Source organism: Macaca thibetana, chromosome 6 (genome assembly GCF_024542745.1).
Source record: "Macaca thibetana thibetana isolate TM-01 chromosome 6, ASM2454274v1, whole genome shotgun sequence".
Taxonomy (NCBI): Eukaryota; Metazoa; Chordata; class Mammalia; order Primates; family Cercopithecidae; genus Macaca; species Macaca thibetana.
Genome location: NC_065583.1, coordinates 77,548,850 through 77,566,470, shown reverse-complemented (window position 1 = coordinate 77,566,470; position 17,621 = coordinate 77,548,850). Strand labels below are relative to the sequence as shown.

The 17,621-nt window shown below is 38.2% G+C and overlaps 1 protein-coding gene across 1 annotated transcript in view; it reads right to left on the bottom strand.

Annotated features, from left to right (window-relative positions):
• Positions 1–11,420, bottom strand: part of LOC126956287 (60S ribosomal protein L23a-like) — a 102,621-nt gene extending 91,201 nt beyond the window's left edge. Inside the window, exon 1 of the mRNA XM_050793130.1 lies at positions 11,417–11,420. The gene's annotated coding sequence lies outside the window, so the exon portion shown is untranslated. The remainder of the gene's footprint in view (positions 1–11,416) is intronic.
• Between the last annotated feature and the right edge of the window lie 6,201 nt (positions 11,421–17,621).

The following is a 17,621-nucleotide window of genomic DNA, read 5'->3' as shown; positions in this document are numbered from 1 at the left end:
TTCTAGAATATGCCTAAATCAATGCTAAGATAATGCCTTATATCTTAGCATTTGTTTTAAATGCTAAGATATTGAAAGATGTCTCATCTTGTAAATGATGAAGAATAGATGAAGTGATACTTACTCTCGTTATCAAATGTGTTCACTGGGGGCCAAAGGGAATTCAGATTAAAGTATAACAACAAAGAAAATGACTGCAGTTGGCTAACATGAATATAATGTTATAAATTTTTCACTTTGTAACATTATATTTTAACATTATATTTTAATAGTCCTCAGAATGAGACTTGGTAGTTGTTTCACTTTCTCATATCTTAGAAATGTATTTAATTCCAAATCTAAAAAATGGTTATCTGTGCACACACTTAATATGTTTATCGAATAGTTAGAAATATACACGCATGATTTTCACAAAAGAGGCTTTATGCCTATTCTTTTGTATCACTAGTTTCTGAATCAAAGTTTTGCCTAAGTATGTCTGATTGACAGAGCTGGGCCCCTTGCCTGAAATCTAGTTTCAAGAGAGTCCAGAAAATTGTGTTGCTCATTTCGATCTTGAAGATTTTTAAATCATTGTAAGGGCTAAGTCACTGAAGTAAAAGTATACCTAAGTGCAGTTGCTTGCAGAAAATAGTAGGACATTTTTTTTCTCATATAGCTGTCCCAAGCTGAATGCACAGGCTGCAGGGTGCCTATGCTCTGCATGTGCATTCTGGGCCTAGATCTTTCCATTCTCTTGCTCTGTAATCTGCAAGGTCACTGTTTACGTCTGCATAGTCAGCTAGATTGCAGACACATCACTCTTTCAATTCAGAGGGAGAGGAAAAGAGAACATTAGTATAGAAGTGGTCTACCGTTGACGTAAGAGACGATTCAAAAGTTGTAGTAATCACTCTCCTCACAACTCAAATACTTTTGCAAAGGAGGCTTGTGTCTGGTCCATTTGCCCTGCTATAACAAAATACCTGAGATGTGATAATTTATAAACAACAGATTTGTTTCTCACAGTTCTGGAGGCTGGGACATCCAAGGTCAAGGGACCCACAGATGTGATGTCTAGTGAGAGCTGCTTTGTGCTTTCATCTTCGAGAGGGGGCAAACTCAAGGCCTTTTGTAAGTGGCCTAATCCTGTCCATGAGAATTCCCCACTCATGACATAATTACTTCCTAAAGATCTTAGCTGTTAATATGATTACATTGATGATTAAGTTTCAATATGAATGAACTTGGGGGAACATACTCAGGTCATAGTAGCTGAGAAATGTCATCTTTAGCTGGCCAGCCATGTGCTGTGCTACGACTCTATTATGGAAGAGGAAAAATTGTTCATTTTTGACACAGGAGTCATGAATTTATATCTTAGACAATTCCCCAAACTTAGTAAAGGTGTTTAAAGCTGCTGAGTAACTGCATGTACCTTTAAACAACGTTTTTAGTTATTTAAGCAATTTACATAAAATAAAATTCTACAGTAGAAATTACTGATCTACATAACTTAAAATGTGTATTTCAGAAAATGTAATATTTTAATGACATATTTTTACAAGACAACTAACTTATGCCAATCATAAGTTCTGCATGACAGACTTAAAAAATATCTGAACAAAAATATATTAATCAGAAAGAAATGGAGGCTCTTTTGGGTCCTCAAGAGCTTAAGTTGTCTTTCATCGTGACTGATGAATGAGATTCCATTTGCTCATTTATTCTTTTAATAAATAATTATTCAATAATTGTCTTCAGTTAAAAATGACATGTTACCAACATTCAAGGGAATTAAAATTTAATAAGAAATACATAAACACAGCGCTAATAAAGATAACTTCTACACAAGGTAAAATATAATGTAAATGCCCCTTTTATTTTAGTTTATTTGCATTTTGAGGACTTAATTTCCAGAGGTACATAGAAAATACCAGTCCAAGGAAAGAGGGATCAATTCTAGTTGTGTCCTAACTATGGAAATGTCTAAAAATCTTTGATGTATTTTAGAAAATCTCTTTTCTAAAGGAATAATTGACCAGAAAATGTTATGCCTATATTGTTCATAATTACTTAAATTTTTAACATCTGCTTCTCAGTAATTTCCCAGCTTCTATGAGATGAGTTCAGAAAACCCCAGCCAGTCGTGTCTTCTCAAGAAAAGATAAGGAAACTGTCCAGGTGTCAATCTTCTCTTCCCACCAGCTTTAAGAATGACAGGCCACAAATCACTTTGGGCAGAAAGAAATGAATGTCAACTGTGTTTTTTTCCTCTCTGGGTTTACAGATGAAGAAAGCCTCTTAAACTATACATTAATGTGTAGTAATTGATATATCTGGATCAACACAGATGCTGTCAGTCCCATTGTGTGGTTTTTATAAACTCAGCACTTTAAAAATAACCATTTGCCTCCAAGCCTAGGAGCAGAAACAGAAATCGGCATAATTTCCTACCAGTTTATATACATGGGTAAAAATCCACTGTTAAAGCATTTTAAAGGCCATGTTTGTTTTTTTACTATAGAGTAGACATATCATGCACATGTGACACAATAAAAAGATTTATATTCTTTTTAGGTCTAGTTTCTCAGAAATTATTTTGGTAGATTTTATAGGAAAAACTGATGAGACATTGAGACCTACTACAATGGTTAAAAGAGCATGCTTATGGCATTCATTCTTCTCATTTAAATCCACAGATGTTTTAGGGACTTCCCTGAATCAACTGGAACCAAATCCAAAGTGCTGCTTGCTATGTATCCCACAGGTTCTCCTTCTTTTTAATTTTGAACCAATCGTTGTCATGAATACCTATTTATAATTTTATTCTCTTCTTGTTGATATATAATACACATGCAATTCAATTAAAAAATTTATACTATGCAATTCAGTAGTTTTTACTATATTCAGAAAGTTGCTTACCATCACCACTATTTAATTCCAGATTATTTTCCACTCCAAAAAGAAATACTACAGCCATTAGCAGTCATTCCCCATTTCCAACTCCCCACAGACCCTGGATACCAAAAATCTACTTCTGGTATCTACAGAGTTTTCTGTTCTGGAAATTTCATAAGTTGAATCATAAGGCCTTTGAGTCACATTGAATCATATTAAATATGTGCCCTTCTGTGTTTGGCTTTATTCACTTTCCACCATGTTTTCAAAATTTATCCATGTTATAGCATACATTGCTACTTCATCTTTTTTTGGTGAATAATATTCTGTTGTATGGATATACCACATTTTATTTATCTATTTATTAGGTGATGGACATCAGGATTGTTTTCACTTTTGGGCTATTATAAGTAATGCTGCTTGCCAACATTTGTGTACATAGTTTTGTGTGAACACATGTTTTCAGTTTTGTTGGGTACATACATAGGAGTGGAATTTCTGGGTCATATGGTAACTCTGTGTTTAACTTTTTGATGATCTGCTGTTTTCCAAAACAGAACTACCATTCTGTATTCCCATGAGCAATGTATCAGGGTTCCAATTTCTCCACATCATTGCCAATAGTTGTTATTGTTTGTCTATTTGATTACAACCATTTTAGCAACTGTTGTTTCTACTTATATTTACCTAATTTTCTTAGTCGATTCCTGCTGCTATAATAAAATACCTAAGGCTGGGTTATTTATATATAGTAGAAACTTATTTCTCACAGTTCGGGAGGTTGAGAAGTTCAAGATCTAAGTGCTAGATCTTAGGTTTTGTGTCTGATCATGCCCTGGTCTCTGCTTCCAAGATGGCACCTTGAATATTTTCCTCACATGACCAGCGGAATGGAAGGGCAAAACAGAGACCTAGGTAGACCCTTTTAGCCCTTTTGTAAAAGCACTGATCCAGTCAGGTGGGCAAAGCCTAGTTCTCAGTACTTCCCCAAAGCCACAACTCTTAATATTGTTGCATTGGGGATTAAGCTTGAGCACAGATTTTAGAGAAGACACAAACATTCACACTATAGCTATAATGAATAATGATGTTGAGTGTCTTTCTAGATGTATTGGGTATTTAGATATCTTCCCTGAAAAAAATTTTTATTCAAATCCTTTCCCATTTTTTTAAATGATTGTTTATACTCTTGATTTATAAGTGATTTTTAAGTATTCTGGATACTAGATATAAGATATGTTAGTTACAAATGATACTGAGATATATTTAGATATATCTACTGATATACATGAATTATAGATGTTTTCTTAATTTCTGTTGGTATTCTTTTCACTTGTGTAACAATATCCTTTGACACACAAGTGTTTTAAATTTTGACAAGGTTCAATGTATTTTCTTTTTTATTTTCCATTGCATGTGATTTAGGTATCATATCTAGGGAACCATTGCCTAATCTAAGGTCATGAAAATTTGCACTTATTTTCTTCTAAAAGTTTGATCATTTAGTTCTCATACATATAAGTATTTGATTCATTTTGAGTAATCTTTGTATATTGTGTGACATGGGGTCAATTTCATTTGAGTTTCTTTCTAAAGTCCTTTCATTTTAGTAAAATATTACTTGCATTATAAATCTGATAGCAAAAAATTTTCTCCATTTTTTAATATATGTGGTCATTTTTAATTTTTTTCTCCAGTTTTGTTTTCTTGCATACAGAATTTTAAGTTGATACTTTTTTTTTTAACTTTCAACACTTCTCAATATGTTTCCTATAGCCTCCTGTCTTCCAAGGTTTTCAATGAAAAATCAGCTGTTAATCTTATTGAGAATCTGTTATACATGATAAGACACTTCACTCTTCCTGCTCTAAAGATTTGCTTTTTGTCTTTGCCTTTCAATAATTTGACTGTGATGAGTCTAGGTGTGGAAATGTTTGAGTTTTTACTACTGAGAGATTGTTACATTTCTTGGATTTGTGGAATCATACTTTTCCTCAATGTTTGGAAACTTTGGGGGTTTTTTCTTCAAATATTTTTCTGTTCTATCCTTTCTGTTTTTCTACTACTGGATTTCTATTATGCATGAATTGGCAGGCTTGATGATGTCTCATAGGTCTTTGGGACTCAGTTCATTCTTTTATTTTCTTTCTTTTTCTTTCTTGTCCTCAACCTGGATGATATAAATTGACCTATCTTCAAGTTTGTTGATTATTTTGTCTATGTTCTTAAATTTGCTGTTTAGCTCCCACTATGAGGATTTCATTTTAGTTTTTTATTTTTAAATTACAGAATTTCTATTTGTTTTCTTTTTATAATTTCTATCTCCTTATTGCTATTCTCTAATGTGACAATATTGTCATACATTCTTTTACCTGTTTAGTCATGGCTCTTTTTACTTTTTAAACCTATTAAAGTAACTGATTTAAATTATTTGCCATAAGTAGGTTTAAACTTTTCAAAGACCCTATGGATATATCCTTCTCCATGTTTTTCTTGTAAGCTTTTTGATTAGTCCTTTGTTTGCTTTAATTATTGTCTACTGCCCCAGGGAGCTGCAAAGTTAAACAATTACCTGTACTTTTTTTCAAACATACACTCCAAGGAAAAGGTTTTTCATACTGGGTGAGCTCAAAATAATGTTAAAAAAAAAAAAAAAAAAAAGATAGTTTTGTAAATGAGATCTTCCAGAGAATCACCTGGCAGGTCAATGATGAAAAGTATGTTGGACTTTGACAGTGTTACAACTCTTTCTGCTCCTCTGTTGACTGTCAGGTTGTTGGTTTTCACTGTGATTACAGACTGGTGGTTTTCAGGGTTGTTACCAAGATAGAGAACTGGGATAGTGATGAAGACAAGTTAAAATGCCACAGAGGTCACTATTCTTACTGAGATTCAGCTGTTATTATTGGATATATAGCCCCAGAATTGCTGCAAGACTTTGGCTAATTTCCAGGGTTCTGAAAAAGTGGATTCTGACAATTGTTGCAAGATTCCTAGTTGTTTACATGTAGAAGAAAAATTTTGGAAATTTCCAATCTGCTGTTTTCACTAAAGTCATGTCTCCTGAGAACCTATTTACTTGGAAGGTAACTTTATTTTCCCCTTCATGATACAGTAACAGATTTTAAATGTATTTTGAATCAAACTGTTTTTTCAGCAGAAGGGGCCATGAACAAACAAGATCCAGATCATTGTTAACCGTCATCATTCATGGCAATATAATTGGTTTAACAATCCTTACAACAGGGTTCCATCAGCATTACGAGATAAAAAGAATCAAAGTAAATGTCTAAGCAACATGAGAACAGTTTTATAATTACTTATATAATTAAATATCACATACAAATAATCTCAAAAATCAACATTAATTAGGAAAATATGGACTCTGAGGCACTGGTAGAAACCAAATTGTACACTGATGGACATATTCTGAAATATGATAGGAAAGCACAAATCGTGTTATTTTAAATAGTGACAGACGTCTTTGCAACTTATGTGTTCTTGGAAGTAGTTCAAATGTAAAAGCATCCTTTTGAAGATAAGCGTTGAATACTGAGAGATAATAGTTGCTTTAAATTTACCAATTAAAATTTTTCACTTGGAAAATAGAAGACTGCTGTCTCAAGTATACAGTTTCAAGAAAATCAAAATCAGTGGAATACAAAAGATATTTTTGAGAAACATGGAGCATCAGGCTGGAAAATTTAGAGGTAGGGCCTATTTAATTCAGAAGTCAAAGTGGCTTTTATTAAATGTTTATTGGAGCAGATCTAATAAACATGTTTGTTGTGCTATAAAGAAAACTTAAGTTTAAATAATTCAATTAAAAATTTCCACTGGGTAATTCATGATAGAATGGTTAGAGAAAAGCCATATTGTATAAAATTTTCAATTGTTGTACATTTAAATGTGATATCCTAAATGTTGGGAATGCAAGTAGGCAGAATTATTGTTTCATTTAAAAATTGTGGCTTGAAGGACAACAGTTTTTTAAACAACTCAAGGCTCACCAACTCAGAACCATTTTTATCAGATTAATTTTATATTCTATACCATTTGCCAAACTGTCCTACATGAAATCTCTAAAGTCCCTAAGCTTGTGGTCATTCAAAAAGCCATTTGTCAATTGGCTTGTTATCAACTTGTCATTTGTCAATTATACTTTTTCCATAAAAATAATCTTATAAATCATAGTTTGATTTTAGATCAGATCACAGATTTCTGAAAATAAAATGTGTGATGTATATACAGTAATGGTGATAAAGACAGGATTATAGACTTGAGAATGGGTGAATTGATTTAAAAGGGGATAAGTTTTTTTTTCCCCCCTATTTATGGAAGACTGACCAATCTTCAGAAACTTTAAAAGGAAAATACAAGTTTGTTTTTAATGTATACCCTACCTTCATTTTATTCCTCCCTTTTAACTGCTTCTTGATGTATTTTTTCATATATACAGTCATAGAATTTTTAAATAAGCAAAAGATAATCTGTTCTCTATACATCAAATGTTTTCACTTTCCCTGTACTGAAATTCCATGCTACCAGCTATTATCTAGAAAGCAGTCAGATAGACCTAATCCCCACAACGTTATGATTGATATTTGTAGTTTTGCAATGGTTAAATGTGAGGAGAAGGATGGCTATCTAGTTTGATTATCTATTAACTTGAATCTGTGCTGTGTCACTTACTAGTTGCATGATACTAGGCAAGTTTCTTTTCATACCTCAATTCCTCCATCTATAAATATCAAATAATAATAGTCCTATGTCGTACTGACTCATATCATTGGGAGTAAACAATGATACACTATATCACTGCATTTAGGACCTACGCCTGAAATAGAGTAATTAGCAATAAAGATCAATTTTTACTCTCAGTAAGAGAATCTTTAATTTGTGAAACCCCATTGTAACCAAGTGAATTGAATGAAAGTAAGAGCATGGCTAGAGGACATTTTTTATCAGGAGATGGCACACTCAAATTATCTTTGCCTGGGAGTGGCTTCTTTCAGCTTGTCGTTGCCTCTTTTCTTTCTTCAATAATTAACCAGAATTTGGCTCTGTTTAAGGTCTCATTAGATTTGCTTGCTTGGTTTTTGTTTTTTTGTTTTGTTTTGTTTTGAGATGAAGCTTTGTTCTTGTCACCCAGGCTGAAGTGCAATGACGCTATCTCACCGCAACCTCCGCCTCCCAAGTTCAAGCCATTCTCCTGCCTCAATCCTGAGTAGCTGGGATTACAGGCACCTGACACCACGCCCGGCTAGTTTTTGTATTTTTAGCAGAGACAGGGTTTCACCAGGTTGGCCAGGCTGGTCTTGAACTCCTAATCTCAAGTGATCCACCCGCCTCGGTCTCCCAAATTGCTAGGATTATAGGCGATAGCCACCACGCCTGGCCTGTTTGCTTGTGTTAATAGTAGTTTCTCATAGCTGCTCAAATAAATTATCACAAACTTTGTGGCTTAAAACAACTCAAATCTTTATCTCAAAATGCTAGTGGTCAGAAGCCTAACAACAAGTGTGTAAGACTAAAATCAAATTGCCAGAAGAGCTATATTCTTTCTGGAGGCTCTGAAGGAGAAACGTCTTTGCTTCTAGAGGGCATCCAGATTCCTTGGTTTATGGCCATCTTCCAGCAATGGCATCACCCTAACATAATCCTCCGCCATCACATTTCCTTATTCTGACTTTTACCTTCTTGCCTCCCTCTTATAAGGACTCTTGTGATTAAACTGGATAGACATGCCAGGTAATCCACTATAATCCCCCCATCTCAAGATCCTGAAATTAATTACACACAGTCCCTTTTGCCATCCAAGGTAACATATTCACAGGTTCTGGGAACTGGAATGTGTGCATATGTGTGGCCCATTTCTCTTTCTCTCACAGTTTTATTACAGCAGATGAGGAGAAAACAAAGTAAATTGAAGTCTTCCATATATACATACACATATATATGTAAATTATATAAAATGGAACATTATATATATTCATATATACTTATAAATATGTGTATATTAGAATGGAGCAGAATATTTATTAGTATCCCTTAATCACTGACTCTGCTAAGTTCTTTATTATGATGCTGATCACACTAACCTATGAAGTACATATTACTACTTCGTTTTATATAGATAAGGAAACAGATTTGAGAGGAGTTAAATAACTTGATCAATACCTCAAAGCTCGTAAGTAGGAAAACACATTCAAGTGAAAGACCCTGCTTTTCCATGTTGGTAATAAACCTTAGCCTATTTTGTAAACATCCCCTAAGAGTAATAGTTCTTAATTTCAAACTGTTCTGGTTATCTATCTATATGGATGACAAGCTTTCACTAAAATAGGGTAACAAATAAGAATTTTTTGAAAACAAACTGAGGTAAGTGAAACAAAATTTTACCACTAGTGATAGACTTTGAATAAATTAAGTCACATACTCTCTGATCTTCCATTTTGGTACATGTCAATGATTAAGAATGAATATATATATATATTTAATTCTCTAACCTCTAAGAGAGCAGTGACCACTCCTGTCTTACTCAGTAATATAATTCCACTGCTTAGCATATAGTAAGCATGCACTGCACAGCATAGATGCTCAGTAAGTATTTGTTAAATTAATATTCTATCTACCTCGCAAGACATAGCATAACATCTTTCTAAATAATCTGAAATGTTTAAAGGACAGGTCTTCTGGTCATACATACTGGTATCTTCATTTCACATTGAAATGCCCTTTCTTAGGGCACTTAATAAGAATATACTTTCTAAATAATCTGAAATGTTTAAAGGACAGGTCTTCTGGTCTATACATACTGGTATCTTCATTTCACATTGAAATGCCCTTTCTTAGGGCACTTAATAAGAATATACTTATTGTATATTCTTACATAAATCTGGTAGTTAGATACAATTGCCCAACTATATTTCCATAAATAATTGAGAGTTTGAATGATGGACTAAGTTTGTAAGTATCTGAAGAATCATGAGAAAATAAAAAGCAAACATTTTCTAGTGAAGTTGGAAAGTGGTTAGGTAAAAAGAATTAGGGAGTAGCGAAGGATATGAATGCAAGATGAGAGTTCTCAGGAGAAAGTTGTTTATATATACTGCAATGTTGACCAAAGTAAACAGCAACTGATGGGGGGTTATAATGGAGATACACTGCGTAATATTTGTGAGACGGTGAAAAAGGCTTAGAAGTGTAGTTTGAAAGACATGATTTAAAATTTTGCTTTGTTACACTGATTGCTTTTCTGAAACAGATACTTTATGTTTTTAAAAATGAATTTCACATTTACACTGTTCCCGATGTAGTCATAGTAACATTTTTATATAAAAAGTATATGCTGCCGAATCACATTAACCACACATTATTCATACATGAGAACATGTTCTTGTTCAAGTCAACTGCCTAGCTGAGCCTTTTATACTTGTGAATTCCGTTATTAGGATGGAACATTCTATGTTTTGGGAAAATGAACAGAGAAAATGATAATTTTTCACAGGCTTAAAGTGAAATTGTTTTTTATTAAAAAGATGTGCTTAGACGTACTATTTCCAGATACACTGGACTTAGCCTCAGCAGCAGAGAGCTGGGGGCAGTATGAGAAAAGTTAAAGTCTTGCTTCTCCAGGGAACAGAACTCTTGGCTAGGAGCTGGGGAGAATGGAAGCCCAGTGTCCTTGGCTGCAGCCATCTGGAGTGGAGTCTCTGCCTTGCTGAGTTGGGGTTATGGAGGAGTCCTGCGGCAACTGAAGGCATCCGGCCAAGGCCACTCCTCGTTGTTGCTAGAAGGCCCCCAGACTGAACCCAGTTCCCTACTGCCCACCCGTCAAGGCATCAGTTAAGACCTCCAGACTTTTCTCTGGTTATCTTTCCTTTCTTCTTTCGTGGTTTGAAATAGCTCCTATCTCTACTTTTATAATGTTAAGGATTTTGATATAGGCTGCACAAATGTTATTAAGTAGAATCAGCATTTGGCTCAGCAATCAGATATGCAATTCAGAACCACATGATTTCCATTTGTTCTTAGAGGTGCCATCCCCACCCCAACAGTCGCGGGTGCAGGCTGCCCACAGTGGCTCCTCTCCTCACCTCCTCCCCTCCAGATTGGGGCACCTGGGCATGTTCACCGAGTGCATTTCCAGTGCCCAAAAGGGTGGGAGTGAGCTGTGCACACCACCCCTGGCCCAGGGCAGTCTTGGGTGCCAGGGACGCCAGGCAGCTGGCTGGCCAGAGCATCCCACTTGCCATCCCCTCCAGCTAGGCACCCATAGAGTCTTTCTTCCCCTGGCCAAGGAGTTCAAATCCGTCCAAACCGGTAGAGAGATACAGTGATTAAAGGATCCCATTTGCAAACCTCCCCCTTTTGTCCCTTAAGCTGTTTTATTTCCTTTTTCCTTTTCTGTGTAAGAGGGTACTTTTCCTACCTTGGCACTGTGCTTATGATAGGGAGGCAACAGAGGAGTGACCCTGACTAACTAATAACTGCAAGTTTAGTAGGGCCCACCGGGGGCTTAATCTGAATGGACCCCCTGAGGCACTTTTTTTTTTTTTTTTTCCTCAAACTCAATTCCAAGCTTTGGGTTGAAGCCCTGGAAAGGAAAACCAGATCTGAGGGATCCAAAATGAGACACCAAGCACACTGTAAATGGGCAGGACAGATTGCTGCTGATTAAGCTCCAACTTCATAGAAGGAGGCCATGCTCCGTGGCATAGATAAAGCCTGGGGAACCCAAGAGTTGCCGACAGCAGCGGGGATGGAGGCATAGGGGAGAGCAGACAATTCCTGTTCTCTAGGCCCTCGCTGTTTCACAAGTGCAGGCCTCAGTGGCACCCGTGGGTGGCGTCCATCTAAGGTTGCCAGGTCTCAGGGATAAAAAGATGGAAGAGAAAGCAAAGATGCCTGCTTTCTGTCTCCCTCACACAGCAAGTTTCTGCTGAAAAAAGAAAGGGAAACAAGGGATGCCTATTTTCCTGTCTTTCAGAATGGGCAACCAGCTATCTTCACCACCCGCAGTCTATACTCCTCTGGAGTGTATCCTGAATCACTGGGACTGCTTTGACCCTCAGACTCTGGAGGAAAGATGCTTTATAGTCCTCTGCACAATGGTTTGACCAAATTATTTATCTGCAGGAAGGACTGGGTTGGCCTCAGGAAGGAACTATTCATTGCGGTACCATCCTGTAGTTGGACCTTTTCTGTAAACGTGAGGGCAAATGGTCTGAGGCCTCATATGTGCAGGCTTTTCTTTTCTTTTCTTTTTTTATCTTGCAGGGTATTTTATACTTTCCCAACAGTATAAGATTGATCCAGCCCTCCTGTTTTCCATTTCAGGAAAGGCAATCCCAGGGAACTAAAGAAATGAACCCCAGAGGCCCTTTGAGAAGGTGAGCGAGCCCCATCTAGCCCTCCTCTGGGTCCACCCCATCCTCCCTATCCAGATTCTCTCTCTCTCACTTGCTCTTTCCTAGAAATCCTCACCCTAGGCAAGCCCAAGTCTCACTCTTGCCCCTCCAAGAGATGCCAGGTCCAGGTCTCCTTCTCTCTACAGGACTTAAGGCAAATTAGGGAGATCTTGGCAAGTTTTCAGATGACCGTGACAGATATATAGAGGCTTTCCATTATTTAACTGAAGTATTTGACTTCTCCTGGAAAGAAATTCTGTTACTTTTGAATCAAACCCTGACTAACACTGAAAAGCAGGCCACTCTGCAAGTGGCAGAGGAATTTGGGGATGAGTTTTGTATCACATATAGTGTCAGGAAAGGGGTCCAATTTTATCCAAAGAGAGGAAGTACCATTGCATGACCCTAAATGGGATCTCAATGACAAGGTGGGAGAATGGAAGAGGAGACACTTTCAGGTGTGCATAAGGGAAGGCTTACACGGAACTAGAACCAAGCCTCTCAATTATACCAATGTATCCATGATAGACCAGGGAATGGATGAGAATCCCACTGATTTTCTGGAACGGCTAAGAAGGGCCTTGGTAAGGCACATGTCTCTATCTCCTGACTTAGTCGAGGGACAATTAATCTAAAGGATAAATTTATTACTCAGGCAGCCCCTGATATCGAGAGGAAGCTGCAGAAACAGGTCCTGGGACCCAACAGTACTTTAGAAAACCTCCTGAAAGTAGCCACCTCGGTCGTTTATAAGAGAGATAGGGAGGCCCCTGAGAGAGAGAGAGGAGACAGAGGGAAGAGACATAGGCTTTAATGGCCACCACTCAAGCCCCAAAACTCCAGAATCCCTGAGGTGCCCCTGTTAATGCTACAGATGTGGCAAGCCAGGGTATTTTAGGAGATTGCCCCCAAATGGTTCAGCAGCAGGACTGATGGATCATAAAATTCCCATCTGTGACTCTGGTGATCCAGATTACCGTTACCATCCAGGAGCCCCAGAAAATTCTGGAAATAAAAGGGAGGAAAGTGGACCTCCTTTGGGACACTGTGGCTGGTCTCTCAGTTTTCCTCTACAATCTGGGCCCACTCTCAAGCATGATCATGAGGAGCATCTCAGGAAGGCCTTTAATCCGATATTTTTCCCAGTCCTTTAGTTGCAATTGGGAAGACCGCTTTTTCACCTATGCCTTTCTAATTCCACCTGAAAGTCCAACTCCTCTATAGGGCAGGGATATTCTGACCCATATAGGGACCACCAGACTGATGGCCCCAGGACGAACTCTTTGTCTCTCCCTAGTGGAGCCCAATATTAACCCAGAAGTTTGGGCAATTCAAGAGAAAATTGGCAATCCACAGCCACCATACCGGTCTAATCTATGTTAAGAATCCCATCTCCTTTTCTAACCAGAAACAATAGCCCTTGAAACCAGAGGTTAGGAAAGGAATATAAGCCATCATTGATAATTTAATGCTGTAGGGTCTCCTTAAACCCTGCAATAGCCCTTGTAATACCCCAATATTAGAGGTACAAAAACCCAACAGGGAATGGAGACTAGTTCAGGACCTCCACCTCATTAATGAGGCTATGGTTCCAATTCATCTACTGGTTCCCAAATCCATATACCCTGCTAGCTCAAATACCTGAGGGAACTAAATGGTTCACAATCCTGGACCTAAAGGATGCTTCCTTCTGCATACTGCTGCATCCTGATTCCCCATATTTATTTGCATTTGAGGATCCCTATAACCAAACCACCCTGTTAACCTGGACAGTTTTACCTCAGGGATTCTGCCCCACTTGTTTGGTCAGGCATTGTCAAGAGACATCTCCATGTTCCAATATCCTCAGGTTAAGGTTTTATAATACATAGATGACATTCTCCTCTGTGCTCCAACTGTGGAAATGTCTAAGGTGGGAAGTAAGGCTTTTCTTAATTTTCTGGCTAACAGAGGATATAAGGTTTCCAAATTTAAAGCTTAGCTCTGTCAGACATCAGTGAAGTACCTAGGCCCATTCTTGTCAGAGGAGACCAGGGCATTGGCTGAATAAAGGATTAGGCCCATTTCTTCCTTTCTCCTTCCCAAAATCCTCAAGCAACTAAGGAAATTCTTGGGCATTACAAGATTCTGCAGACTATGAATACCTGGGTATGGTGAAATAGCTTGTCCCTTATATCACCTAATAAAGGAAACTCAGACAGCTAAAACCCAGTGTCTAATTTGAGAACCAGAGGCTAGAAAGGCCTTTGACCAACTAAAACAAGTCTTGCTTAAGGACCAGCCCTTAGTCTTCCTATAGGGAAGATGCTTAATATTTATGTATCAGAAAGAAAGGGAATGGCCTTGGGAGTTCTAACACATGCCTGAGGCCCAGTCCAGCAGCCTGTAGCCTACTTAAGTAAGGAGCTTTATTTGGTAGCCAAAGAATATCCAGTCTGCCTCTGAGCAGTTGCAGCAATAGCCTTGCTGGTACCAGAGGCTACTAAGTTAACCATGGGAAAGAGCTTAACCATTTATACTCTGCATAATGTGGCAGGAGTGCTGTCAGCGGAGTCTCTGGATAACAGACAATTGCCTCCTCAAGTATCAAACAGGGATCTGCATTCCAATTAAGAACCTGTCCCTCCCTAAATCCCGTCACCTTCCTTCCAGAATAAGGTGGGGAGTTTGAACATGGCTGTGAACAGATAGTAGTAGAAACCTATGCAGCCAAAGAGGACCTCAAAGAAGTCCCCTTTGAGAATCTAGACTAGATTTTCTTTATGAACAGAAGCTATTTTGTAGAACAAGGGACACTTAAAGCCGAGTATACAATAATTACTCTTAATGATATTCTTGAGAATGCACCTCTCTGCTAGGGTACAAGTGCTCAATTAGCCAAACTAATTGCCCTCACAAGGGGAGTCAGATTAAGCAAAGGAAAAACAGTTAACATTTATACTGATTCTAAGTATGCTTTACTAGTCCTCCATGCCCATGCCACTATCTGGGAAGAGAGCTACCCACTCCTTACAGCTAATGGGTCTGCCATTAAATACCATCAGGAAATTAATAGACTATTATCCTAAGTTTTCCTTCCAGAGGAAGTGGCAGTAATATATTGTAAAGGCCACCAAAAAGCGATGGATGAAGTAACTGAGGACAATTGGTTGGCAGACTAAGCAGCTAAATCGATAGCAAGATGGTCCCAGATTTCTGATCCACTTGAAGGCCCACTGATCTGGGTGGGCCCCATGAGAGAAATAAAACTTCAATACACTTCCATGGAAATAGAATGGGCCACCTCTTGGGGATATATTTTTCAGTCCCCAGAATGGCTACAGTAGGAGGATGGCAAACTTTATCTACCAGTTGTCAACAAATGGAAAAGTCTTAAAAGCCTTTACCAGACCTTACACCTAGGTAAGGATAAAACCTATCAATCAGCCCAGAGATTGTTCTCAGGTAAAAACTTGATACAAATGATTAAGCAGGTGGTTAATGCTTGCAAGACCTGCCTAAGAAATAATCCCCTTAACAGACAGCTTCTTGCTCCAGGAACCCAAAAAGCAGGAGGCTACCTGGGGAAAGACTGGCAAAGGGATTTCATCCATATGCCAAAGACAAAGGGCATCCTGTACCTCCTAGTATGGATAGATACTTGCACTAACTGGGTAGAAGCATTTCCATGTCAGACAGAGAAAGTCTCTGAGATAAAAAAGTACTAATTAATGAGGTAATTCCTCTCTTTGGACTCCCTAAGTACCTCCAGAGTGATAATGACCACTTGGCAGCTTCCCTTCAAGGCAGCTGTCACCCAGGGATCTCAAAGGTATACTGTATACTAGGTATACCATACCATCTTCATTGTGGTTGGGGCTCACAATTCTCGAGAAAGGTAGAAAGAACAAATGATATTATCAAATGGCACCTCAGGAGATTCACTCCCCTCGACTACCCTCCCTGCCATAGCCCTACTACGTGTTAGAAACACCCCTTCAAAGCTAGGCTTGAGACCCTTTGAGAGGATGCATGGATGGCCTTTTCTCACTGATGATTTCTTGCTAGACCAAGAAACCTCTGTTTTTATTAAACACATAACTTCTTTGGCCTATTTCCAACAGAAACTGAAACAACTGTCAGAGGCTCAATCCTGTGAACTAGGGCCACATCTGTTCAACCCAAATGAGGGCCTGGTGCTGGTAAAGTTACGTCCTTCCCCTTTTCCCTCTATAGGCCCAGATTGGCAGGGACCTTACACCATACTTCTTTCTACTCCTATGGCAGCGGAGGTCACTGGAATAGACTCTTGGATTCATTACACCCAAGTGACTCTTGGATTCATTACACCCAAGTGAAGGCCCGGAAAGCTGATGGAACCACCTCTGTCAACCCAGAAGAGCACCCAAAGTACCAATGTAAAGAGATTAGGGGCTGGGCATGGTGGCCCACGCCTGTAATCCCAGCACTTTGGGAGGCTGAGGTGGGTGGATCACGAGGTCAGAAGATCGAGACCATCCTGGCTAACACGGTGAAACCCCGTCTCTACTAAAAGTACAAAAAAATTAGTCGAATGTGGTGGCAGGTGCCTGTAGTCCTAGCTACTCGGGAGGCTGAGGCAGGAGAATGGCGTGAACCCGGGAGGCGGAGCTTGCAGTGAGCCGAGATCACACCACTGTACTCTGGCCTGGGCAACAGAGCAAGACTCTATCTCAAAATAAAAAAAAAATAGTAATAATATTAATAATTTTCCCCAGTTTCAACAGGGAGTGTGGATTGGCAGACCTCCTTATACTGTCAGGTTGGAAGTTGATTCCCTCTTCCTCCATGTAAACTTTTGAATATGCTATTTTTAATTACAAAAATCTTTTTATTTTTTATTATGTGATTTTCTTATAAAGCTTCTCAACAATATAGACCTTTGTAAAAATAATATAGTCAAACTCCTCTTACCCTCCAGTCAATTCCATGCCCTAGGATAAACTACTGCTAAGTAAAGTAAATAAATAATTTTTAAATGACATAAATTGAACTTGACAGTAACAGGTATCTCCTGTAAACTGCATGTGACACAGTTATTTCAACCCTTCTAATATCAATTCTGTAGTTTTCAAGTAGCATAACTTATAGGCCAAGCTGTGCAGAAGACTTAATCTGTGTTAATTGTTTCTAGCTCTGGCTTATTTCTGAGAAAGGAAAATAAATCTTGGGGTCCCAAATCACTAAGCTAAAGGGAAAAGTCAAGCTGGGAACTGCTTAGGGCAAACCTGCCTCCTATTCTATTCAAAGTCATCCCTCTGCTCACTGAGATAAATGCATATCTGATTGCCTCCTTTGAAAATGCTAATC